Genomic DNA, 27,696 nt, shown 5'->3' with positions numbered 1-27,696 from the left:
GTACAGAACAAACCGGGGCTCTAAGAGATTAGTCAGCCCTTCCTAAGAAATCCATTGCCATCACATTATAAACGGATGACAACTGTGTTAAAAATTGGTGCCTGAGAATGTATTTTTCTTCCCCTTTTCACTTTCCTTCTTCGCTATTTTATTTTTAAAACTATAGGGAGGTTAATCTGGCACTCTTATTTGGCTAAACCCAAGTATTTAGACATTTAGAAACAAAACAATAAAGGAGACGAACCGCTGCTCAGATCTAGATGTTATGCAGAGCAAGGTGGAATTCTTGGTTGCCAGAGAAGACCATCAATCTACTGTATTGTTTTAATTACAGAATAAAACCAAGCAGACACCAATTCAGAAACAAAATAAACGGTCTTGCAAGCATGTACATAATCCTTTTTAAAACTTGAGAAACTGAGACAAAGTGACTGAAGAAACATAAGAAAAGAGACAGGCCACATGGTCATGTGTGAATCCATTTTATCCAATGAATGGGATTTTTTTGCCGGAAAATGGGGGTGGGGAATTGCAAAATGTGATCATGTGTCCATGGGACACAGCAACTGCTCATAAATGGATGCCTATTGCTGAGTACCCAAAATGCAATCATGTGACCACGGGGGAGATGCAGCACTCATAATTTCATAAGTAGTCATAAGTAACTTTTTTGAGTCCATTACAACTTCAAATGGTTAAGTGACTGGTTTCAAGTCAAGGACTAGCTGCATTCATATAATCAGCATGTTCATTGTAGAGAGGAGAGGAGAGGAGAGGAGAGGAGGGGAGGGGAGGGGAGGGGAGGGGAGAGGAATAAAAATCCCTTATTCTCTAGTTCAATATTTCAGCTATCTGCTTTTTTTCCCCATAACAAGTAAGGATAGAACCTTTTAAATTCTTACATAATTTCTCAAAGCATGTACTCAGGAGATAAAATGGTACTCATGGTAGATGGTGGGTGTATTGTTTGCTAAGCTTTTCTCTTTTTATATCTATGATCCACTGTTCTTAAGAACATTTCGTTTTCTACCTTCCTTATCCCTCCACTCTTCTTTTTGCAAAGTGCTCTTCTTATTCCTTCTATTCACTGACTATCAATCATTTTCAAGTATACCACCGTGGCCTTGATGTGCTGATCGGAGCCATCAGGCTGTTCTACTGTAGCTTATGAATGCTTTGTCCAATGACTTCCGGCATATTCTTTGCTGGAGCCACTACAAGCCATTTTTGTTAGATTTTTGTCTATGAAATGGAGGGTCTGAAGAAGGTGGTGTACAGGTAGCTCTTGACTTACAACAGCTCATTTAGCGACCGTTCAAAGTTACAACAGCACTGGGGAAAAAAGTGACTTATGACCGTTTTTCATACTTATGACCTTTGCAGCATCTCCATGGTTACGTGATTTACATTCGGATGCTGGACAACTGACTCACATTTATGACGGTTGCAGTGTCCCAGAGTCATGTGATCCCTTTTTGCAACCTTCTGGCAAACAAAGTCAATGGGAAAGCCCGATTCACTTAATGACCCTGTTACTAATTTAAGAACTGAAGTGATTCACTTAACAAAGGTGGCGAGAAAAGTTATAAAATGGGGCAAAAGTCACGCAACCAATTTCTCACTGAACAACATAAATTTTGGGCTCAATTGTGGTCATAAACTGAGGATTACCTGTATTTTAGAACACTAAACACTCCTACATTTCACAAACTGCACACTGTGTACGTATGAATAGCCAAAAGTTCCTGTTAAAAATAAGCACTGGATTTACAGATACAGCAAAAAAAAAAAACCCATTAAAAAAGGATTTTGGAATTTAACGAAAAGTACGATAATATATGGTTGTTATTGCTTAATAATTAGCTTTTTTTCCCTTCCTGTCAGTCCCATTTTATGTCACTACATGTTCTCCCAAGCACCCATACATGTTCTAACAGGTAACTCATTAGAAGAGTCATTCCAGAGCAGAATCCCGATTAAAGTTCTAAGTAAATGCAAATTACTATCTTGGTAGCTTCAGCATCTTATCCATCAAAGGTTGTTATTTTAATTGCACAAACTCAAAGGAGTCTACATTCTACTAAAACTATTTAGGGTCAGGAAACCTATTTGATATGAAATCAGTGCTGCACATTTGCCGCCATCAGAAACTGAATTGAATAAACCAAATTAAGACTAGAAATCCTATTCAATAGGCAAATTAGCTTCTTGCTTTGAAATTCCAAACTTCAACTGATTGAAGGGCTTAATTATATAACTCATGATTTAACTGCTATCTTTACTAGATTCGTTAGGCAAAGAGGCCTGCTTATTGAAATACACAAATGAAGGCATTGAAATATATGGTACCTAGCAACAACTGCTTCCAATTCTCATTACTATGGTTACATGTAATATAAAAAGAATCACTATTAGAGAAAAGCAAATTGTATGAATAAGAAAGAAGATTAAGCAAGCAAACTCTTTAGAAACTAGCATTACATTAGACAGAAGCTGAATTGGACAGCAGTTATAAAGAGGATATGGAAATTTAGCTGGTCAAGGAGAGGAAAATAACTGGGTTGCTCATTCCAAAATATCCACAATGCAGAACTACACAAATTCCAAAGAAACCGAAATTTAGTAGCAAGTTTTCAATCCTTGTGCACAGAAATGTTAAAATACGGTATTCAAGTTAAAATATAGTATCGAGGTTAATTTTTTTAAGGAGCCACTCACAAAATGATTTTAAAGGGGAAAAATTAGTTGTGATATTTTCCTCTCAAAAAACCAAAAATATAGCTATCGGGGAGCAGGCATTTCCAATCACTATGAGACTCTCCCTATCTAAAAATTTAAGGCAGCACATATTCTACAATGTTTACCTTCCAAGTAACTAAATTCCACTTTGACAAATTCTAATTCTACAAACGAAACACAGCGTGCTAGATAAAAAAAGGTTTACTAAAAACTGTTTGCACACAATTAAGTTAAATAAGCACTAGTTCACACAACCTAAGCCTTTTAACCGCTACATGCAGCCTTTTTCAGTATACATAATAAACAGCTCCCTAGGAAATAGACACAAGGAAAAAAAATATTAAGCATCATTATCTCTCTGAGACATTTTGCAAGAAAAAAACAGCATTCCAAAGCTGTTTTAACCAGAGAAAAATGTTACGCAATCCGCTTTTTTTCTTAGGATAGGTACCGCAGAAATACAGGCAGTCCTCGACTTACGACCGCAATTAAGCCCAGAATTTATGTTACTAAATGAGAAATTTGCTAAGTGAGTTTTGCTCCGCTTTACGACTTTGCTTGCTGCCTTGGTTAAGTGAATCACTGCAGTTGTTAAATTAGTCACGCGGTTGTTAAGTGAATCTGGCTTCCCCACTGACTTTGCCAGTCAGAAGGTCGCAAAAGGGGATCACGTAACTCTGGGACATTGCAACTATCATGTGAGTCAGTTGTCAAGCATCATTATGTAAATCATGTCACCATGGGGATGCTGCAACGGTTGTAAGTGTGAAAAATGGTCATAAGTCACTTTTTTCCCTGTGTTTTTGTAACTTCAGACAGTCACTAAATGAACTGTTGTACGTTGAGGATTACCTGTGTTGGCAATGGCTCAGGTGAAACGCTAATGACAAACCGTTAGAAGCAAACACAAATCTTAAGAGATTTTTGGGATCACGTGAAGATCTGTCTACTCCAGGATTCTGCACAACCAGATGTCCCTAGAAGATGTTTCTAAGAAATAGCCTTATTATTGTTTCATAGCAACTAGTATCTCTGATTTGCCTTTGTTTCTGAAAGCAGTACACAGACTTTAAAAGTAGCAACTATCATGAAATCTTTCCATGTAAAAGTATTATTATTATTAATAATAATAATAATAATAATAATAATAATAATAATAATAATAATAATGATGATGATGATGTTTTAATTTGTATACCGCCCTTCTCCCGAAGGACTCAGGGCGGTGAACAGGCAAATAAAATACAAACAGAAACATACACCATAATTAAAACAACCCTTAAAAAACTGATTCAAGTATGCCAGAAATTTAAAATAACATTACACCCCATACAAATTACAACAATTTAAAATCCACAATTAAAATTTAAAATTTAAAATCAGGCCAGTCCAGCCATATGGAATAAATAGGTTTTAAGTTCGCGGCGAAAGGTCCTAAGATCAGGTAGTTGTCGAAGCCCGGGGGGGAAGCTCGTTCCACAGGGTAGGAGCCCCCACAGAGAAGGCCCTCCCCCTGGGGGCCACCAGTCGACATTGTTTGGCTGACGGCACCCTGAGGAGTCCCTCTCTGTGGGAACGCACCGGACGCTGGGAGATAGAGGCCGGCAGTAGGCGGTCCCGTAAGTAGCCCGGTCCTAAGCCATGGAGCGCTTTAAAGGTGGTAACCAATACCTTGAAGCGCACCTGGAAAACGACAGGTAGCCAGTGCAGTCTGCGCAGGATAGGTGTTACGTGGGAGCTCCGAACCGCTCCCTCAATAACCCACGCAGCCGCATTCTGGACTAACTGAAGTCTCCAGGTGCTCTTCAAGGGGAGCCCCATGTAGAGAGCATTGCAGTAGACAATGCTCGAGACGAGAAGTAACGAGAGCATGAGTGACCGTGCATAGGGCATTTTCCAGTTCTAAACACTCAGGCTATGCGTATTTGCCTCTGGATTCCAAAACAATATTTTATCTTATTCAAAATGTATCTCCAACCCTGTCCCAAAAGTGCTTTTCAAAAAGCAACTGGACTTTCTTGTTGTTGTTGTTTTTAAAAAAAACATTTCACTTCTTATCCTTAAAAAACATTTCACTTCTTATCCTTATACTTCTCCAGCTTAGAAGTGAAGAAGGTTCTTTGGATGAGAAGCTAAACGTTTTCGGGGGGGGGGATCAAGGAAGTCCAGTTGCCTTTTGAAAAACATTTTGGGGAAAAGAGATAAAAGGCAAGGAAAGAGTAAATAATGGTTGAAATAAGGGTAGAAATACAAGAACAAAGAGGTGGAAACAAAAAGTGCAGAAAGGAAAATTGTGTACATGCTTATTTATATGTATATATGTAAATAAATAAATAAATATAAGAAGTATATGTATAAAAATATGTATATGCAAAATTTTATATGTATAAAATTAGAAGGGAGAAAAACATAAGTAAGAAATTCGTTACCGATGCAAATCCATTGAAAAGAAAAAAATGTCAACATTTCTTTTTGGTTTTTTTTTAAATGTTTAATAAAAATATGTTTAAAAAAAGAAAGAAAGAAAAACATTTTGGGGACAACCATGACCTGGATGACTGAGAATCTCCACAGACATCTCAAACCCTGATTAACAAGGACTCAAGATATCATGCCATTGTTTATTATAACTCAACTGCGCTCACAAAAACTAAACATATTGAAGAGTTTTTCTTTGCTAAGGAAGTAATAGTCCGTGTGATTAACGTGAACCAAGTGGTATTTACTTTATCAAAAGGGCACAACTTCTTCCATTATGCTGGGATAAGCTTAAATTTCAAAAATCCACATTTTCTTACAATATTTTCCCATTTACATTCTAGACAGGTCTACAGTGCTATTGATGTGCTTGCATTCTCTTAATGGTGCTGGATATTTGCTGGTTAAGTTTATTTATGATTTCACCGTTATGCTAAGCTGGCCAAATAATTTCATTTAAGAACAACCTGCAGGTGTTGTACTCTTGATCCGTATCCAGCAAGCTCTTAAACCAAACAAAGTGAGGAAAACATTAGAATACAACTAGGGAGGAAGGAAGTTCAGGTTTGTTTCCTATGTGTACAACAAGCACATTTCCAGCTGTTTTCTTAAACAAGTCTACTCTGTGGTGGAAATTTTATCAACAATATTTGTTCCTAAAGAATGAACATGCCATCTTTTCAACCTCAAATGCATAGGCACATTCAGTGCACGCTGTTATACGGGAAAGCAAATATTTATCTATGGTCAAAGTAATTTTCCCAGAAACTAAACTTCCCCCAGAGTCTTTATGATTTGAGCTAGTGCAAGCTTTGGAAAATATCCTTAGTCTCAGTTCCTCCAAATGTTAGAGCAGCCCTTTATTTGAATTCTAAAATTCCACCTAGCTGAGATACTAGACTCCCACTGAGTATCTAGTACAGGCTTCCTGGAATTCACTGGGAAAATCAGCTGTGATTCCTCTGTTGAATAGTATAGAATAGTTAGAAGGGACCTTGGAGGTCTTCTAATCCAACCCCCTGCTTAGGCAGGAAACCCTACACCACTTCAGACAAATGGTTATCCGACCTCTTCTTAAAAACATCTAGTGTTGGAGCATTCACAACTTCTGGAGGCAAGCTGTTCCACTGATTCATTGCTCTAACTGTCAGGAAATTCCTCCTTAATTCCAGGGTGCTTCTCTCCTTTCCACCCACTGCTTCTTGTCCTGCCCTCAGGGGCTTTGGAGAATAGCTTGACTCTCTCTTCTTTGGGGCAGCCTCTGAGATATTGGAAGACTGCTATCATGTCTCCCCTAGTCCTTCTTTTCATTAAACTAGACATGCCCAATTCCTGCAACTGTTCTTCATATATTTTAGCCTCCAGTCCCCTAATCATCTGTGTTGGTCTTCTCTGCACTCTTCCTAAATATCTTTTTCTACATCGTGGCGACCAAAACTGAATGCAGTATTCCAAGTGTGGCCTTACCAAGGCATTATAAAATGGTCTTAACACATCACGTGATCTTGATTCTATCCCTCTGTTTATGCAGCCTAGGACTATGTTGGCTTTTTTGTAGGAGTAGCAGTCCAATGGTTTCAGGAACCACAGCGATAGTTTTCAGCCCCCCAATGGCTTTCAGTGAGAAAAGAAGGCCCTGCTCTCTGACCCATCCCATTGCCACAAACAGGGTGTGTCTCGGGTTCAAGGCATGAACAGAACAAATACCTACAAAGAAAGTAGGAATGAAGCGAAAGAGCGTTTTTTGAGAAGGACAGATTTGTAAGATGACAGCCTGTTCACTATCACCATTTCTTGGCAGCGTTTGTTCACAAACCCTAATTGGTTTGAAGTTATTGTGGAAAACACACTTTTTTCTTTTAATTAATAAAGTGCTGCCTCTATATGAATACTTAGTCTTGTGCCCCCTGGTCTTCAAAATAGCTGTTTAGCATACCAATACATCACTTACCTATTCTATTAAGAGGGCATGATTAATACTTTTAAACCAAAGAACATGCTTCCCACACATTTCTACCATTGTGACTTACACCTCTGCAATTATTTTCAGTTTGCAGGAGATGCACGCCCTAAGAATCAGCTTGAAAATTGATCACATTACTTAGTGCGGTACTAAAAACTGCTTTTCAAAATTAACGATTAAACTTAACATTTAATCTTGAACATTTCTTTTGAATTCCTCAGCTTTTTTATTCCTTAAGGGTGATCCACAACTTGTATTTTTCCCAATTCTTAGTTGTAAACACACACCTACACTACAAAGCGGCACTTGTGGAGTTTATAACACCAGCTCGTATGCCATCTCCCTCTTCTGCCGTCAGAAAAAACAAAAAAAACCGACAGCAAACTGCACTCAACCACAAACAAGCAAGCTCAGAGAGCACCAAGGACCCCTCATTTAATCCCTGAGCTACAAATATTCTCCTTTATTGGTACAAAAAACAAAAGCTTGAATACTTATCCAGTATATTTATATAACTGTCATGACCATAGCACATTGGTACCTATCTATATTCATATGTTCATTAGCCGCAACATGTGAAAAGGATTTATGAAACTCAAGAACCAGAGCTGTTAATTAGAGAAGCCATTTTAGTTGAGCAGAAGTAATATAATGAATCCATAGAGCAAGTAAACTCATGCTGTAATTTCAATCTTTATTGCTACCGAATTCTAAAAAGGGACATAATGAAACATTTTGTACCTGTTTCAGCTGGCAAAATATTCAATTGCCTTCCGAAAGATTTGTACGTGTTTCAGAGACAGCCTAATAATCTGAAGGCTTTGCAGTTTCTGCTCCCTTTTTACAACCCTGTGTAATCCTTTAATTTGAGAGACCGCAGGAAAGTGGGTAAGAGTGAATAAATTGTGGTTCACGCCTCAAGACGACTGAAAAGATCCACGATTTGAGTTTTCCCTGAATGAGACTGAACTTCATGTGTAAAGAGGGGGGTTGGTGGACAGGTCTTGGACACTTAGATGATGCTACAATCAGATGTAATTTTTAATGACACATATTTCTACAAAGCCATGACAAATATCGTACAAGCCTGTTAATACCTCTGACTTCATAACCCATAAGAATAAATTATTGTAACAGATTTTAATTTGGGTCACATTGAGAGACTGTCCAAAACCTATTAATTCAACATGAAACAGAATCATGAATTATGAAGAGCAAGTCACTAATAGCATGCATTTAAGATATCATGTTTTGGTTTCCAACTTGTTTCCAAGTGCAAAAACAATTACTACCAACCTGCCTTCCATTGAAGACCAGTATACTACACGAGTCAAAAAGAGGGCTATGAAAATATTTAAAGACCCCTCACATCCTGGACATAAACTCCAAACTTTCAACTCCTACCCTCAAAACGACGCTATAGAGCACTGCACAACAGAACAACTAGACACAAGGACAGTTTTTTCCCGAACGCCATCACTCTGCTAAACAAATAATTCCCTCAACACTGTCAAACTATTCACTAAGTCTGCATTACAGTTATTATTAATCTTCTCATTGTTCCTATCACCCATCTCCTCCCACTAATGACTATTAACTTGTTGCTGTATCCTTACGATTTATATTGTTTTCTAGTATGATTTGATTGCTTATTTGTACCCTATGACTATCATTAAGTATTGGACCTTATGATTCTTGACAAATGTATTTATTTATTTATTTATTTATTTATTTATTTATTTATTTATTTATTCATTCGAATTTTTATACCGCCCTATCTCCCGAAGGACTCAGGGCGGTTCACAGCCAGATAAAAACATGCAAATAATACAGGTAAAAACAACAATTAAAAAACATTAATTAGGCCGAATTAAAAATATCACTAGAATAAAATAATATAAAGCCCCATTAAAAACTAAATTTAAAAACTAAAACCCTAGGCTAGCCCTGCGCAAATAAATAGATGTGTCTTAAGCTCGCGGCGGAAGGTTCGGAGGTCAGGAAGTTGACAAAGCCCTGGGGGAAGCTCGTTCCAGACGGTGGGAGCCCCCACAGAGAAAGCCCTTCCTCTGGGTGTCGCCAGTCGGCACTGCCTGGCAGACAGCACCCTAAGGAGTCCCTCTCTGTGAGAGCGTACGGGTCGGTGGGAGGCGATTGGTGGCAGTAGGCGGTCCCGTAAATAACCCGGCCCTATGCCATGGAGCGCTTTAAAGATGGTAACCAAGACCTTGAAGCGCACCCGAAAGGCCACAGGTAGCCAGTGCAGTCTGCGCAGGAGTGGTGTAACATGGGAGCCATGAGGGGCTCCCTCTATCACCCGCGCAGCTGCATTCTGAACCAACTGAAGCCTCCAGATGCCCTTCAAGGGGAGCCCCATGTAGAGAGCGTTGCAGTAATCCAAGCGAGATGTCACGAGCGCATGAGTGACCGTGCATAAGTGTATCATAAGCGCATGAGTGACCGTGCATAAGTGTATCATAAGCGCAAGCTACAGAAACAACGGCTCCGGGTGCAGGATTACCAGGGCAACCGCATCCCTGTTCGAGGACAACGACCGTCGAGGTCAAGTACGGGACATACGAAAGACCCTGCCCATCACGTTAGTCGAGGGAACCTTGCCAAGCTTGCTGGGGCTAGACTGGTTCAGGCGTTGGGAATGGGGTGACTGGCGTCCACCGGAGCGGATGCAACCTGCAAAACGCCCTACTGGAGGAATTCGCAGACGATTCGAGGACCGTTTAGGCAAGTACAAGGGACCCCTATCTCCTTCAATTTAGACCCCAAATAGCTCCCATTAGGTTAAAGGCAAGGAGGGTTCCTTTTGCACTCAAACCTAAAATCGACAAAGAGTTAGATAAATTAGTCAGCCAGGGATACTAGTGCCAGTTGACCATGCCAAATGGGAGACGCCAATCGTCACCCTATAAAACCAGACGGGTCCATAAGAATTTGCGCTGATTACAAGGCTACCTTGAACAAAGCATTGCAGTACCGCGATCTGGACGAAGCCAGAGCCCATGAGATGTCCAACCATGCAGCAGACACCTTACAAAGCGACTCACGCCGATGGCGGGCGCAAAGCCGAGCACAGTCCACCACGAAGAAACCTATCGTGAGTCAACCAGCGAAGGAGGAAGAAGTCCACTACACCGAAAATCGACAAAGAGTTAGATAAATTAGTCAGCCAGGGATACTAGTGCCAGTTGACCATGCCAAATGGGAGACGCCAATCGTCACCCTATAAAACCAGACGGGTCCATAAGAATTTGCGCTGATTACAAGGCTACCTTGAACAAAGCATTGCAGTACCGCGATCTGGACGAAGCCAGAGCCCATGAGATGTCCAACCATGCAGCAGACACCTTACAAAGCGACTCACGCCGATGGCGGGCGCAAAGCCGAGCACAGTCCACCACGAAGAAACCTATCGTGAGTCAACCAGCGAAGGAGGAAGAAGTCCACTACACGGAAAATCGACAAGGGAAGACCCGGAGGAATGCGGAAGTTGCGGGCGACATCAGCGCCAAAGATGTAAGTTCAGGGCGCCATTTGCGGCGGTGTGAAAGGAAGGGCACCTGGCTCAAGTCTGCCGAGCACCCCAACCTTCCGCCGAAAATTCAAATCGGCCAATCAGAGCGGCTCTGAGTCAGAGATGCAAACCCCACATTCCGAAATTTCAAACCAGCCAATCAGAGCGGCTCTGAGTCAGAGATGCAAACCCCACATTCCGAAATTTCAAACCAGCCAATCAGAGCGGCTCTGAGTCAGAGATGCAAACCCCACATTCCGAAATTTCAAACCAGCCAATCAGAGCGGCTCTGAGTCAGAGATGCAAACCCCACATTCCGAAATTTCAAACCAGCCAATCAGAGCGGCTCTGAGTCAGAGATGCAAACCCCACATTCCGAAATTTCAAACCAGCCAATCAGAGCGGCTCTGAGTCAGAGATGCAAACCCCACATTCCGAAATTTCAAACCAGCCAATCAGAGCGGCTCTGAGTCAGAGATGCAAACCCCACATTCCGAAATTTCAAACCAGCCAATCAGAGCGGCTCTGAGTCAGAGATGCAAACCCCACATTCCGAAATTTCAAACCAGCCAATCAGAGCGGCTCTGAGTCAGAGATGCAAACCCCACATTCCGAAATTTCAAACCAGCCAATCAGAGCGGCTCTGAGTCAGAGATGCAAACCCCACATTCCGAAATTTCAAACCAGCCAATCAGAGCGGCTCTGAGTCAGAGATGCAAACCCCACATTCCGAAATTTCAAACCAGCCAATCAGAGCGGCTCTGAGTCAGGCGAGGTCCAGCGACACCCTCCGGTCCCTCTAGAGGACAGCAGGTCCGAGCCGGCGAATAATCCAGGGCCGGATGGCGGGAGGAGGAGCTCAGAGGAACGAAAAGTCCCTCCGCAAGCTCGACTCAACTCCAGAAAGTGAACTGCGCAGGTCCGGGAGAGTCAGGAGACGCCCCACGTACCTGCAGGACTACGTAGAGAAGTAATATGCAAATATTGGCAAAGTGCCTTCTGGGAGGGAAGGAGTGTAATGTATTACTGTAAGTTTTGGCGGGAGTTTTAGGCGGGAAATATCTCGTTTCTGATTGGATGCAGCCTCAGGCTGAAGTGTATATAAGGAGAGGTTTTTCTCCAGAGCTTCGCTGGGTCACACTATATTAAAGAGCTGTTGTCACTAACCTGGTCTCCTGCCTCGTCAATACCCAAACTTAACACTATCTATCTATAATCTATCTATCTATCTATCTATCTATCTATCTATCTACCTACCTACCTACCTACCTACCTATCTATCTATCATCTATCCAAACTTAAATCCAATTTTTATTAGAAAACATCTTTACCAATGTGAGTCTTATAATAAGCAGGGTTTTTTTCCTGAAGAAAATGTCCATGTGAAAAATGTATCTGAAGATAAATTAGCTGTTTTAATCAAACAGGCAAAAATAAAACGCGTTAAATATGTTAATTTAAAGGTCGCATTTTTGTAGAACATTCTAATTGCATTATTTGATTTTATACTTTAAATTGAAGTGTTACATTTAAATATGCTGCTAATTGCTTTCAGGCATTGCCGAATCCATACTTAATAAGGCAGTAATTTTAAAAAACATAAGTAAAATTCCCAGTACTAATGGCCTATTAGAAACGTAATTTCAAAACAGATGTACCTTTTATTAGGCTCTGCAAATAATCTTGAGTTAGCAGAACTGTGTCCTACCACTGCTAAATAAAATATTGTATGATTCGGATAAAATAAAAAAAAACTTAACAGATATTTTCTTCCAAGTGTGGGGGACTTGGAGATTTTAAAGTAGAAATACGTAAGGATGAAGCTATTTTTGGCTCTCCCTTGATTCTCTGAATATAAAAATGATTTTGCCGATGAAGAGATGAAGCGAAGAGATAACTCATGTCCAAGTGCCTAATGCTTGAGCCAACACTAAAAGTGATAGAAGAATTGTGAAAGCCAAGTACAAATCCATTTAAAGGAGCTTCATTTTTTCTGTATATAATATTCCCTGTTGTCTATTTGGATGCTTGTTCTAGGAATAAGATACCTAAAGTTATTAAATAAGAAAAGCAAATATTTTTCATCATCTTATTTTTTCTCTAGTTTTCACGAATCTTCTCCTAGTCCTTAATACATTCTATCTTGTGCACTAAAATCCCTATTACTACATGCTGCAACTTTGGGTACGACTTGGATAGTTAAAATGTTTTAAATCTAGTGAGAGGTGTTTTCCACTTATAAAAATGAACATTTTGCTTATATTTTGCTGCTAATGGTATTTATTACTGATAAACTAGCATAAATTATTTTAAAGCATGCAACCTTTTATTTCTATATTCAACTTTATGACTACAGAGCTGAAAGGGAGGTGATTAAATAATCAACAAAAACGTCAAGAACAGGCTTTCACACAAATATTAAGCCTCTCATGGGGATCATGCTATCAGTTTCTATCTCTAATTCACTGTAAAAAGATGGGATGAAGGTTTTAATCCTTAAAGCCAAAGCGAAAATCTCTAATTACCAATACATGTCTCTGAAAAATCCAGTTAAACATCCCAGCTGCCATGATTTCTCAATTGTTATACACGGAATTAGATTTCATTTACTACCCAAAATTTAATCCGGGGCTAGAATTGTCGTTTTGACTGCTGACTACTGCTATTACCGCCTGGATCAATACGTCCTTCTCACAGAAGCTCTCAAAACCAAATGTCCTATGAAAAAAAAAAATAAGAAGAGAGGAATACAAAATAGCCCTTGACATTAGGACCACAACTGGACCCCAAATTTCCACTTTTAAGCAAGGCAGAGGTTAAGTGAGTTTTGTCCCATTGTATACCCTTTTCTGCCATAGTTCAGCAAATCACTGCAGCCGTTCAGTAAGTCATGCGGTCATTAAGCAAATCTGGTTGCCCCATTTGACTCAGCTTCTCCGAAGCTGGCTGGGAAGGTTACAGATGTTGATAATAGCAATAGCACTTAAGACTTATATACCGCTTCACAGTGCTTTACAGCCTTCTCTAAGTGGTTTACAGAGTTACCAGCAACAATCTGGGTCCTCATTTTACTGACCTCAGAAGGAGGGAAGGCCGAGTCAACTTTATGAGCACATGACCCTGGCACAGTGCAACTATCAGAAATACATGGCAGTTGTCAAACTCCTAAATTTTGATCACGTGGCCATAGAGGTGCTGCAATGGTCGTAAGTGTGAAAAACAGCCAGTCATTTTTTCCCCAGTGCGACTGTAACTTCGAATGGTCACTAAATGAATGGTCGTATGTGGAGGACCCTGGCACTTAATTCCACCCCCAAACAGCTAGTTTCCATTATAGATGGCTGTTATGGGACCATATAGGTTTATTTTTTCTCCCCCTCCTCTTTTTTCTTTTATATAATATTCTTTTGGATTGCAAGCCTAAGAACAAGGGATGATGATGTAACTTAAAGTCGGGGGAAGAAAAACCAGACAAAAGAGTTCTAATAAAAAATACACAGTAAACAACTTAAGCTGTTATTTGACAATAGCTGCCTCATAAGAATGTGATATTTTAATGCCAAAAGAATTCACAGAAAATCTTCATACGTGCCCATCTCTCCTCCTTCTCTCACATATAAAACAAAGCAATGTGTGAAACGAAACTCCCACATTCATTTCTCTTTCCTCCGCTGATTGTGTTACCAATTTGACCTTTCAAACATTAAGCGCAGCATTTATTCATATCATTAACTTTATCCATATAAAAAGATGTTTTTTTATAGGTTAGGCATTTCCAACACTTCATCTACAGTACCCACCTAAAAATGGTTCCCTTCGTGATGATAGAATAGCAATAGCACTTTGACTTATATACTGCTTCACAGTGCTTTCCAGACCTCTCTAAGCAGTTGCGCCCAGAGGTGGGTTTCAGCAGGTCCTGACCAGTTCTGGAGAACCGGTAGCGGAAATTTTGAGTAGTTCAGAGAACCAGTAGTAAAAATTCTGCCTGGCCCCACCCCCATCTATCCTCTGCCTCCCAAATCCCAGCTGATCAGGAGGAAATGGGGATTTTGCAGTAACCTTCGCCTGGATTGGGGAGGGAATGGAGATTTTATAGTATCCTTCCCCTGCCATGCCCACGAAGGCACGCCTACCAAGCCACGCCATGCCCACCAAGCCACACCCACAGAACTGGTAGTAAAAAATTTTGAAACCCACCACTGATTGAAGCCAACATTCTGGGTCCTCATTTTACCCACCTCGGAAGGACGGAAGGCTGAGTCAAGCTCAAGAAACTCTTCCAACACAGCCCCACATCAAAAATGGCCCAGTAAAGTAAGGCAAATATATTTCCTAAGAATAAGTAAATAGATTTTAGAAATATATGGGAAGATGCATTAAAATTACTGCCCTTCCATTTATGGGTGCATTTTAAATTCCAGAAAGATTAGAAACATATGTAACTTCTGTATTAAGGCAATAATAGTCATATTATTTTCACAAATATTCTTTTAATTATTGCCTCAGCTTCAAACTGGGAAAACTATTGCTTGATCAAAAGTGAGACCAGGTTCATTTGGGCTTGTGGCACAAAATTCAATGATCTTTTGGATACTGATTACTGTAGTTTTTTGTTTGCAAAATACTTTACTTATATGATGATTATAACTCTGACCTTATTCCAAAAGTAACAAATCAAAATAATACATTTAAAATGAACACATATTTATAGAGTAAAGTGCTTTTTAAAAAAAAACTGACTAGAGCTTTTCCTTTCCATGGAATAATGCATAAGAATGATTGAAATTTAGAAAGTATTTTTCCCCAGATCTAATGATCCTCTGTCTACATCAAGGGTGGGGATTGATGGTCTTTTTATGACCTGTGGACTTCAACTCCCAGAATGGCTGGCTCAGGAATTCTGGGAGTTTGGAGTTTAGAGTGGGTGGGTTTTCATACCTTCTGGATTCCTATCGGGGTCATGTAGGGGTTATGTAGGGCTCTATAGGCGAAAGAGGAACTGCAAAATCCTGGGTGTTGCCTGAGCTAATTTTGTCAACCTTTTGTTTGTTGCTTATCTGAGTTTCTGCCTTGAACCCAGTCTTTCTGAATGGGTTACCATATCTGCATTTCTAAAAGCAATTTCTTCCTCAATTTCTGCTGGGGCAGGGAAAGTGGGGCTGGTTTCTACCTCCCTTAAGATTTTTTTATTTCTCCTTTAGGGGAAATACTTTATCCTGCCGTTTTAATATTTCCCAAAATATTTCATTCTTCTGAAAGGGTGGGGGGGGCTTCCTACACCAGTCACTCTTTCGAGGTTATTATATTAGGAGTAAAATGGACATTCTGCAATAGTACCAAATATCTGTGCATTGGACATAAAATTGACATACTCTATTGTACTACATGGTAATTTTGTTTGGTATGTACTTATATCTAAGCAAAGAATGAGACCTAGTTTCTCCCACAGTGATGATCCTCTGGCTGAGAGAAAGAAATGGTCCAAACCCAGTTATTGTTATTACCCCCACCATCATCACAAAAGAAAACAATTGTCCCTTGTAGTTGCCAGTTCTTCAAGTCATATGGCTTTTTACCTTTCAGTAACAACTCTTCACTGCCCTCATACCAACAAGAACATTGTGGGTCATGTTAGCAATAGTTGGCATAGAAAAACCCCAAGACATTGATCATTATGACTTTATTACTATTCTCTTCAAGAGAATGGGCATCCAAACCAGAATGGTTTTAAAAAAAGGACTTGTCTTTATCCTGACCTCACCACCTTATTCAATATTTCTTCAACAGGGCTTAAAACTGGTTGATTTTACTGTGACATTTTTTTTTTTAAAGGCATTATATATATATAAAAAAATGTCAAATCAATGCCTGAACAGTGTGGCACCTGGGCACCATACATTCCAATACAAACAGAACTGATCAAATTGAACATTATTATTACATTCAATCAACTTATGAAATTCCCATAACAATACACATCTATATTAGGTTACAGTCTATTGTTATTCAATTATTCCACCTATTTCTCATTATTACTTTCATTTTATCAAATAAAAATGTAACTCATTAATAATCACTTATTTCTATCTCTTATTGTAACTTTTAATCATATCACCCTATATTAAAAAGCTTTTTCTTTCTTTCCTGTCTAACTTCTAATCATGTCATCTGCCTACAAAAAGAGAAAGAGAGAAAAAGAAGAGAGAGGGAATGATAGGAAAAGACAATTTCATATAGCAAAAAAATGGCTGCTGAAACAAAATGTATCAAATGAAAAAGCAAGAGTAAATACACGTACATTTTGTTTGGTATGTACTTATATCTAAGCAAAGAATGAGACCTAGTTTCTCCACAGTGATGATCCTCTGGCTGAGAGAAAGAAATGGTCCAAACCCAGTTATTGTTATTACCCCACCATCATCACAAAAGAAAACAATTGTCCTTGTAGTTGCCAGTTCTTCAAGTCATATGGCTTTTACCTTTCAGTAACAACTCTTCACTGCCCTCATACCAACAAGAACATTGTGGGTCATGTTAGCAAGATATATTTTTTAAAAAGGACTTGTCTTTATCCTGACCTCACCACCTTATTCAATATTTCCTCAACCGGGCTTAAAACTGGTTGATTTTACTGTGACATTTTTTTTTTTAAAGGCATTATATATATATAAAAAAATGTCAAATCAATGCCTGAACAGTGTGGCACCTGGGCACCATACATTCCAATACAAACAGAACTGATCAAATTGAACATTATTATTACATTCAATCAACTTATGAAATTCCCATAACAATACACATCTATATTAGGTTACAGTCTATTGTTATTCAATTATTCCACCTATTTCTCATTATTACTTTCATTTTATCAAATAAAAATGTAACTCATTAATAATCACTTATTTCTATCTCTTATTGTAACTTTTAATCATATCACCCTATATTAAAAAGCTTTTTCTTTCTTTCCTGTCTAACTTCTAATCATGTCACCTGCCTACAAAAAGAGAAAGAGAGAAAAAGAAGAGAGAGGGAATGATAGGAAAAGACAATTTCAGGGATGACTCTCATCCTGGTCATCACTTCTTTACCCTCCTACCATCGGGAAGGAGATATAGAAGTATAGCCAGCCACACAAACAGGCTGAAGAAGTTTTTATCCGTCAGCTGTCAAGACACCTGAATGAGAAATAACATAACTACGTAGTACGATGGACTTGCGGGGTCGGCGCAACATGTAACATGTTCACACTGGTGAAATAGGACTGGGTGTTTTGTTAACGTAATTTATTGGATGAGGGATTTTCTGTCTTCACTGTGAGTTGTATTGTGTTGTGTCTTGTGGAGGGGGTGCACTGAGGGAGCTCAACCAATCTCATTCTACATATGTTGTGCACTGACAATAAAGATTTGAATTTGAATTCAAGATAGCAACCGATAACAGGACTCATCCATCCGTCATCTTTTTAAAGGTGTGGTTAAAAGGCAAGTAGCTGAGGCATTGAGGCTACTTATCTGAATGACCCCTATTGATGGCAAAGAGGTAGCACGCCTAATACATATCACCAATATAATCCTATACAAACCATTTGAAATAAGAGCAGGGTAAAATTATCTTTATGTCGTTTTATTCTATTTTACATATTTATGTATGAAATTATATTGTATCTTATCCTATAACTATTGCATCTTACCCTACTCTTATTTTAAAGGGTTTGCATAGGATTTCATTGGTGATATGTGCATGCCTAACAAAGAATGTTTTGAAGTGGAGCGACCCAGAAATGCCAATCAATCACTATGAATTAACTAATGTCATTAATTAAAAACCCACTGACTCCGCCCCTATCTTCTTCCTCCTCCTCCCTCTCCGCAGCCACCCAATCCAGAGCCCGCAGATGGCATGCAACGTGCAGCCCCGCCCCTCCCTGACGCCAGAGGGCGGGGCTTGGAACGCGGCCGCCGGAGGCGTGGCCTCGCGTTCTCCGCCTCAAACTCCGCCCCCATTCTGAGGAGAATTCTGAGGGGGGGAGAAGAAGAAGAAGAAAAAAGACGGGGACCAAAAAAAACCCCCGCCGTTCGCCTCTGAGCTGCCCGAAAGGGGCGGGCTGCAAGGGAGGAAAGTTCTCGTCCCTTCCCCTTTTTACTCCCGCCTCAGCCACTCTTGAGTCGCCGGCGAAGGGGAGGCAAACCCCATCCCCATGACGCCCTCGAGACGTCCCTTGCTTTCAAAGCCCCGCCGACCGCAAAATCCGCCCCTCACTCACCCTCTCCGGCCGCCGCCGCCGCGGACATGTCCTCTCGCGAGTTTTGGTGGCGGGATTTCAGCCCTGCCTGGCGCGTGCGGGAGGTGGGGGAAGAATACTGTACTTAGCCGCCGCACGTCGCGGGGGGCAGAGGGGGGGGGAGGGCGAGGGGGCGGGGCGCACGGCCGGCGGTTTAGAACCTGGAGGCGGGACGAAGGAGGGGCGGGACCCTGCGCGCCTCGCCCTGTGATTGGCGCGAAGAGGCGCTGGGGAGGAGGGGCTTGAAAGCCCTTCCCCCATGGCAAATGGCTCCGCCTCCTTCATCCGGGTATTTTCCTTCCCCTCAGAGGCTGTGAGAGGATCTTTTCTTTCTCTAGATGAGGAAAAAGGGTGTCTTGCTTTTTGGCGTTAAAAAAAAATAAAAAATAAAATAAAAGACACTGTCCTTTGTCAAGGGCCGTTGTTTTTGTTTCTCCACCTTGTAAAAAATGAAATTATAGAATGGAAAGGGATCTTGCAGGTCTTCTAGTCCAGGGGTCTCCAACCTTGGCAACTTTAAGACTTGTGGACTTCAACTCCCAGAATTCCTCAGCCAGCAAAGCTGGATGAGGAATTCTGGGAGTTGAGGTCCACAAGTTTTAAAAGTTGCCAAGGTTGGAGACCCCTGTTCTAGTCCAACGACTTTCTTAAGCAGGAGAGCCTGGAGATGTCCCTGGATCCTTTATGAAATATTTATGAATGAAAGGAAATATGTTCTAATTTTGAGGAAGAGCACAGCCCTGCAACATTGTGGGTGGACAAGAGGATTTGCGGGGGTGGGTGGGGGAGTTTATTATAAGGAATATTATATCTAGATTGCGCCTCCATAATGAGTGAAAGTAAACCGCATCATAACTGACAAAAAGAAAAATTTTGAAGCGCTTTTTCTTCCATTTTGTCAAGAGCTCTTCACAATTCCCACGTCGCCCATACCGTGTAATACTGTACAAATTTGGACGTCATCAAAATTGACATCGATATCCAAGCTTGTCGCCCCTGAAAGACAGACTAAACCAAATCAAGCTGCAAGTGCCTTTTTATTACTGCATATTAATTATGCTATACTGACTGGGTTTATGCCAAGCATTAAACCAGTGTTTTTGAAACTCGGCCATTCTCAAGATGAGTGGACTTCAACTTCCAGAAACCCCAAGCTTCTTAGACTACTTACGTCATGGAATCTAGATCCAGATGCTGCCTAGCTTCCTTCTCAAGTTCAGATAGATTTTAGAAGGAATTCATGGAACATCTACAGATACGTGTCAAGCATCGGGAGAACAGCCAGTAAAACTTGCAATTTGCAAATCTGGAGAATGACACAATGCGGTCAGTCTACACACTAGTATCAAAAAAAACCCCGTTAACAGAGGGTTTAAGTGGTCATTCATTATCTTTTAATTTCACAAGCTAGCAAAATAAGTCTTAAGATCTTCCAACACAGATCTGAACCTTGCATGGAAAAGATGTGCCAGAAGTTCAGACAGTAACACAAGATATTATTGCCGAATCATTGGAATATGGAAAAGTAATAAATATTTGCTTCATTGATTAGAGGAAGGTCTTCAACTGTGTCATCAAACTGTAGAATGGTTAAAAAAAACAGGAATCCCAGGACATCTCATGTATTTGTGTAAAATTTATACAAAGGGCAGGAAGCCACAGTCTAGACACTACACGGTGAAGCAGACTGGCTCCAAATCAACAAAGGAGTGAGACATTGCTCTACATTTTTTTTTAATTTATTCAGTATATTATGATTTAACACTGGAAGAAGAGTTGAGTGTGATTCTTAACACGGGAGGAAAAAAATCGATGGCTATGCTGATGATACCCCCGGAAGAGCTTGAAAGTGCAAATGATTTTCAGGCTTTAAGGAATGAAAGTCAAACATTGCAGTGAAAAAATGGGACTACCGGTCACTAAGATGAAATGTAAAAAAAGACCAAAAAAAAAAAACAACCAAACAAATAATGAGAGCAACAAAGGCAACCAGCCTTTGAATCAGTGGTGGGTTTCAAAAAATTTTACTACCTGTTCTGCGGGTGTGGCTTGGTGGACGTGGCAGGGGAAGGATGCTGCAAAATCCCCATTCCCTCCCCAGTCCAGGGGAAGCTTACTGCAAAATCCCCATTTCTTCCCAATCAACTGGGACTCGGGAGGCAGAGAATAGAGGGGGACGGGGTCAGTCAGAGGTGGTATTTACCGGTGCTCCAAACTACTCAAAATTTCCACTACCGGTTCTACAGAACTGATCAGAACCTGCTGAAACCCACCTCTGCTTTGAATTGACAATGAAGAGAGTGATGGATAATTTCTGCCTTTTAGGATCATCATAATAAAGGAAACAACAATAAACAAATATGCTTCAAACTAACACTTGGGAAAACATATCCAGATGCAGTGATATACAGCAGGAGTCTCCAACCTTGGCAACTTTAAGAGTTGTGGACTTCAACTCTTAAAGTTGCCAAGGTTGGAAACCCCTGATATACAGTACCTAGAACTACAAAGAATAGAACTGTGCAAGCAATGTTTCCCTCTGTGACATTTTATTGATAGGAAAGCTTCCCCCAATGTCGAGCCGTTTATATTATAAAATACATCGGGGAGAAGTCGTAGGAAGGGTGTTCCATAAGCCCTGTGGTTTTATGCTTTGTAAATAATGTGGCAGGTCGCCACTTGTGAATCTCTGCATATACTTTATGAAAATTCAGTTAGATGTATCATGAATAAACTCCATGAACTATGTGCAGAGTTTTGAAAGAACACCCAAAAGAACAAGGCTAAACAAGTTAACCTTTCTGTAAACAATGTCTTACAATTAATTTCTCCTTTAAGTCCCTAACAATTGCGTATTTCCAAAAAATGATCATAAGCAAACAGATTTTATTGCTTAATCAACCTAACTTCTTAGAAAGATTCCAGTTTTCAAAAACAAAAATCAAGATGAAAGGCTGATTAGATTTTTGTAAACAAATCATCAATTTGGAATGGGAAAATGTATGAGGGATTAGCTGAACAATATCTAATTAGGTTTGCAGCAATAATTTTTCTAATTAAATTTGGGATTTTCCTATCCCTTTTGTTTTAGACGACATGGGATCCTGGGGTTAAGGTATAATTTAAACAACCAGATTAATGTCAATGGCAACAGGCATGTATTGAATTTACGAATTGATTAATTCTAAATGTTGTATTACCAGTTTACAAACAAGTCAACAGAGATCAGAGGAATAATTTACTTGTATGAACAGAAAGCCCAATAAATTAGATCCCCAAGCCTCAATTGTACTTCCTACTGCTTCCTTTCATAAGGACACAGCTGAACGGTCACCGAAAAAAGATAAAATAGGAATTGAAGGAAGGCGCTTGTACCGGACTAAGTTAAAAAAAAAAACACCTTTAAGATGTAAAAGTCCAGAGGATTAAAGAATTTGAAGAGGCATCACAGTGCCAAAGCTCTTCTATTATATAAAGTGTAGGCATTATGAGATAAGCACATCTGACCCAGGAAAAAAAAATGTTTAAAACCAACTGCCTGCTTCATGGGGATTTCTCCAGTAACTTCTTAAGAAATTTTGCTTCCAGCCTCAGGCTTTTACTTTGCAAGTTCTAACTACCTACCTGATAACATCATCTTTTAGGAGCAGGGCGTAAAAAGAATGTTGTAATAGGCAATAAGATTATGTTTTGAGTGGTTGTAACCAGAGATCAGACTCAAAGGTTGGTGCCTTTGGGAACAAAAACAGGGGCAAGTGTCACACCAAGTGTTAGAAAGGAAAGTGACGCTTGGAGCCTTTTATAAAAAATGTGATTTGAGCAGAACTTTGAGAAAGAAGCTGACAGTTTATAATTGGGCTATAGAGGCCACATTTTGAACTCCTTTTCTGGCTGGAGAGTGGCCAAATCTCTGTTGATAAAAATAGGTTAGTTTAACTAACTGGGCCTAATTTGGTGATTTTTTTTTTTTTACTTATAAAATGTTTCTGGCACTTCAGCTAGAAGCTCTGAGTGACTCAGGAATTAATACAATAAACCATAATTGCTCAGTCGCCTGAAGCATGAGATGGGCGGTGAATGAATTTGATAAATAAATAACAGAATAGCAATTTGTTTATAATTGAATGAGCAGATAACTGACGACTCCTCTTAAAGCTTGCCAGGTAACATACTGGTCACTCGGGCATAGGAGTAAAACTAATTCTGAGTTCTCTTGATATTGGTGGTATTTTAACTGCCCTCTGGAGAAGGAGGAAGAGGAGGAGGAGGAGGAAGAGGAAGAAGAAGAAGAAGAGGAGGAAGAAGAAAGAAAGAACCTTCTTCACTTTGCAGAGTGAAATTGTTCTGGAGGGTGTGGCCACCGTAGAGAAAGCTCTTGATCTCTTTCTAATGATGTCCTCAGAAAGGATCAGGGAGATCATCTGTGATCCATTGTCAGCCACAAACATTCCCACAGTAACACTGAACTAGTCGCTCTGCCAATGCATAGAACCCTGCACATTGTTGCAAGTAAAAACTGCATTAAAAACTGAGCTCCTGAATGAAAGATGGGGTATAAATCAAACAAATAACTAAAATATGCAAGGCAGGGAGATCTGGAAGCAATTTATTGACCTAGCTCTAGAAAAAATGGAAATATGCCGTTGGGTATTGAAGGAAAAAAAACAGTGTTAGGATGTATTTCAATTTCCTTTCTATTCCTGCCAGACAGAACTTTGTAACCACCATGAAGGTTAGAACTCCTTTTGTTCCGGGAGTACTAATTGGAGAAAAATCTGAAGCAGCCCAATTTTTATCTTCCTGCCATGAAAGGCTTCAACGCCCAATTTCTTCAAAGCAAAAGGAGAGCAGGGTGAGGCCGGCTGCATTTCCCTTTTGGGGGCTGGCCAACCCATGCAACTTAAGCTCAACCATGCTAGAGTTCCTGGGATTTAGATTAATGGCTTGCACACATCGGTCATTTAAGCCAAACCAGTGAAAAGTCTTTTATCCTACGTCACCCGCAGGGGTTCCTCCCAAATGTCACCAAGAGGATTAACCTAGCCTGACCACAGAGATTCTACAAAAGCCGGGATCCTTTCTGTGTTGGTAATGTGAGACCATACCTGTTTCTACGAGAATGACGCCTGGAAACTTTAGCTCAGGCGACTCCGCTTTAAATATAGAAACGGTTTGTTTGATTTGCAGACGGTACCCAGAATAAATAATGAGGTAATTTTTAAGAGGATCTCAAGAGTCATCTGTGATTGATAATCACCAAAGGGAGCACATTTTCCTCCCTTCAGTTTTTGAAAGACACATCACTGACACCACATTAACTGATTCTTTGCCAAAAGACGGGCTTAAAATAACATAGATATCAGCCGTACGTTTTTCCTTTAAGGTTCTTCTTCCTGTAGATTTTGTACAGCCCTGCTGGTTTCTGCCGGGTGTACCCACAAATAGGAGCAGACATGGTGGAGCTGCAACTCAGTGTTACATGAAGATCCCTTGTTCATTTTCATCCTCCTCTAGTAATCTGTCAGGGCTAAACATGCTTAATGCTCATTTGACTGTTCCAGTGTCCACTACTTGAAACATCTTAGAATTTTTAACCCAATGTAGCTTTACACTTCTGCAGATTCCCAGGTTTCCATGCTGCTGACGAACTTAGCTTGTCTATGAATACGTAGTACATGCTGGCTTTGTTAAGTGTTGTGGCCCACCGCCTGCAGATTCGGAATGTGAGTAGGTTGGGGAGGAACATGGGCCAGTCTGAAGTCTGGGGAAGGCTCTGATGAGGGCTCTGCGTCGGAGGCAGAGACAGGGTCAGGGCCGGATGCCAGTTATCAGCTGCCTTCGGAGTCAGACATCAGGCAGAAGAACAGTTGGATCCTGTTCCCAGTGTGCGCATGTACAGAGCTGCCAGAAGAAGGAAACAGCTAAAGAACAAGGGTCGACTTGGGAGTAAGGCCACAGGTGGACAATGAATGACTCCTCCCAGAGGGAATAAAAGAGGAGCGAAAGGGGAGGGGAGTTTGCAGGAGACAATTAGTTCACTTAATTGGTTCGGGAGTCTCCGTGACTCCTTGCCAACTTTTGAAGATATCGGCCTGGCAGCTCCCCAAGCCAGATAAGGTCTGTGACTGTAAATTCACCCTTGAAAGGCTTTGCTGGATGTGAATGAGAAGAATTCACAGTAACTTAATAAAAAGGGTTTTTTGCCAGGACTAGGATTCTGTTTCGTGGTTGGGGGAAGCCTAGATCAGAAGGCTTAATACTCACCAATAGATTTCTGGTCACGCTAGGATACATATCCGCATACAAATTGAAGAAGTTGAATTTAAACATATGGCCTGAGAATGCATTTTGGAAGATGGGTTTTAATCAGGCTAATATTTGGTCTGGTAATAAAAGCATCTGACTAGAAACATGGGAGTTCTAGACCCATAAAAAGCCAATTGGGTGATTTTGGCCCAATCCCTCTCTTTCATTCAACCCACCTCACAGGGTGGTGGTTGTGAAGAAAATAGGAGGAAGGAAGGAGTATTAGATATGTTTGCCACCTTGAGTTATTTCCAAATGGAGCAGAAATTAACTTCTTTCCGATAGTGAATTTTCTTTTAATGCAAGTACAAAAACAGTTTTTAATCACCAAGATTTCTTAATATTTGTAGGACAGTTGAAAACGGCAGATATCATTACAAGAATACAGAATCATATAAAAATCCAAATTCTGTTACTAAATGACTCATCCTAGCCACAGCAGACTAATCCTTAAATCCCAGATTTGCATTTCTGTCATTTCTACAAAAAAGCCAAACGCAGCCCATCGCAGTGTGAAATATTTGGAAAACAAAAATCTTCCGTCTGGCCTTATTGAGATTTTTTAAAAATGCCCTGATTGGGCTCATGGGCAATTTTTAGGCCTTCCACATACCGCCCTGTCTATTAAGATCAAAGCAGTATGGCCATTCTTGTTTCTATTTATTTATTTACAGTTTCCCATCCTACCAGGGCTATAATAGAAAAGTCATTCCTATTCAGTTCCCCAAAACATAAAGTGTCTGGCACATTATTTCCCCCTCCACAGAGAGGTTTGGTAGTAGGAAAAATGAGGGAAAGCATCGTGCCTATTTTATAGAAGACAATTTCCACCTGAAGTGTAATAAAAAGGCAAATGCTCTTTCAACCCAGAAGAGTTCTTGGTTTAAAGGTTGCACAGTTCAAATCTGATTTCTAGATAAATAACTTTAAAAGGGCGAGCATCTGTCTCTGATGGTTCTCCCTTACTAGCAAGGAGTCTGGGCAATTATCTGGACATTGCATAAAAAACTTCCCCCCTATAGGCAAGGACTATATTTCTGTTTCAATTTGAATAATTGCTTCTCATCATACATTAACACTGTTTCTCAACCATGGCAGCTTTAAGAGGGATGGACTTCAACTCCCAGAATTCTCCAGGCAACAAGGCTGGGGAATTCTGGGAGTTGAAGTCCACCCGTCTTAAAGCTGCCATGGTTGAGGAATACGGTGTAAACATATCTATATATGTCACGCAAATAACTGAATTCATTTTTAGCAATGCATTAAGGGGAATCCATTTGGATCTACTTCCCCCAGGGGTGGTTATTTATCTGCCAGCAATTTCTCTCCTCTCGGAAATTCATCTGTTTTACCATCTCAGGTTGATTAAACATAAATAGAATGCACCTAAAGCATGAATTAAAAAAATCTTAGATTTGGATAGCAGACATGATAAGAAGTTGATAAGTATGCTAAGATCCTGTAAGAATCTAATCAAGAATTAGAGCCTCAACTCTTTCATGGCATATATGTGAAATTAAATAAATCTGCATACATTTGCCTGGAATAAAAATAATTGCAGTGCAAAGAAAGGCAATACAGTATTAAGTTTATAAATAAGTCCAGGCACCATCTTAAAATACGCTTACTTTCTCCTGCATCACAGCTTATAAAATGCCTCTTCTAAGATAGAATTTTTTTCCTTTTTACAGTTTCTACGAACATGAACATGAAAAGGAATAGTATTAAAAAACATCTGATCAGTAAGGCTGTGCTGTATTTTCTGGATTAAAACTTCGGATCAATTTGCGTAATTAATTCAATATTTTTTTAAAGCACTCTTCTTATAGATTTGAGGCTCACAACAGCTGCCAGCAGCCATAAAGAGATTACAGGCAATCCAACTCGGTAGCAATGCATAAAAAGACTGAAATATCTGCAACTTCCCCTTCTCTCTTTTTTTTTTATCCAAAACATCGATTAAACAAAAATGAAACCTACTTCTGTCAGAGCTGTTTTAACTTAATGAAGGGCACTTGTGATATTCTCGGGATAGCTAAATAGCTTTTGACAGACTTTCAAGCCCTTTTTAAGTCAATATTTATAAAACTTGGATGAATCCCCCAAAGGAGCAGGAGCTGGAATCTACTTATAGATCTTCCTCCCACCTCTTTTCAAACAAACGCGGAGTGCGAAACACAGTTATTTTTTTAAACAATAATCCTATGGCAGTTAGGTGTTATATAACTTCCAAAGTTAAGCAAGCAAGAGGGGGGGGGGGACTGAAACAAGTGTAGCGTGACCAAAAAGTCGACCAAAAAAAAAGAGAGATTAGGAATGAATGTAGTGTAGATATTATGCCCAAAACTATCTGCACATTTTAGAACAGGGGTCTCCAACCTTGGTCCCTTTAAGACT

At 40.1% G+C, this 27,696-nt stretch overlaps 1 protein-coding gene across 4 annotated transcripts in view; it reads right to left on the bottom strand.

Moving 5' to 3' along the window:
• MRTFB (myocardin related transcription factor B) overlaps positions 1–15,065 on the bottom strand; it is an 81,979-nt gene extending 66,914 nt beyond the window's left edge. The window contains exon 1 of one of the 4 annotated variants that reach the window (XM_058157868.1): positions 14,951–15,065. The gene's annotated coding sequence lies outside the window, so the exon portion shown is untranslated. Of the gene's footprint in view, positions 1–13,322; positions 13,342–14,909 lie in introns of those variants that run through there. The other 3 variants (XM_058157869.1, XM_058157876.1, XM_058157870.1) reach the window with 3 other exon arrangements.
• Between the last annotated feature and the right edge of the window lie 12,631 nt (positions 15,066–27,696).

The sequence above is a fragment of the Ahaetulla prasina genome, chromosome 14, assembly GCF_028640845.1.
Source record: "Ahaetulla prasina isolate Xishuangbanna chromosome 14, ASM2864084v1, whole genome shotgun sequence".
Classification (NCBI taxonomy): domain Eukaryota; kingdom Metazoa; phylum Chordata; class Lepidosauria; order Squamata; family Colubridae; genus Ahaetulla; species Ahaetulla prasina.
Note: the sequence above shows the minus strand (reverse complement) of the source record. Positions and strands in the feature narration are given on the sequence as shown.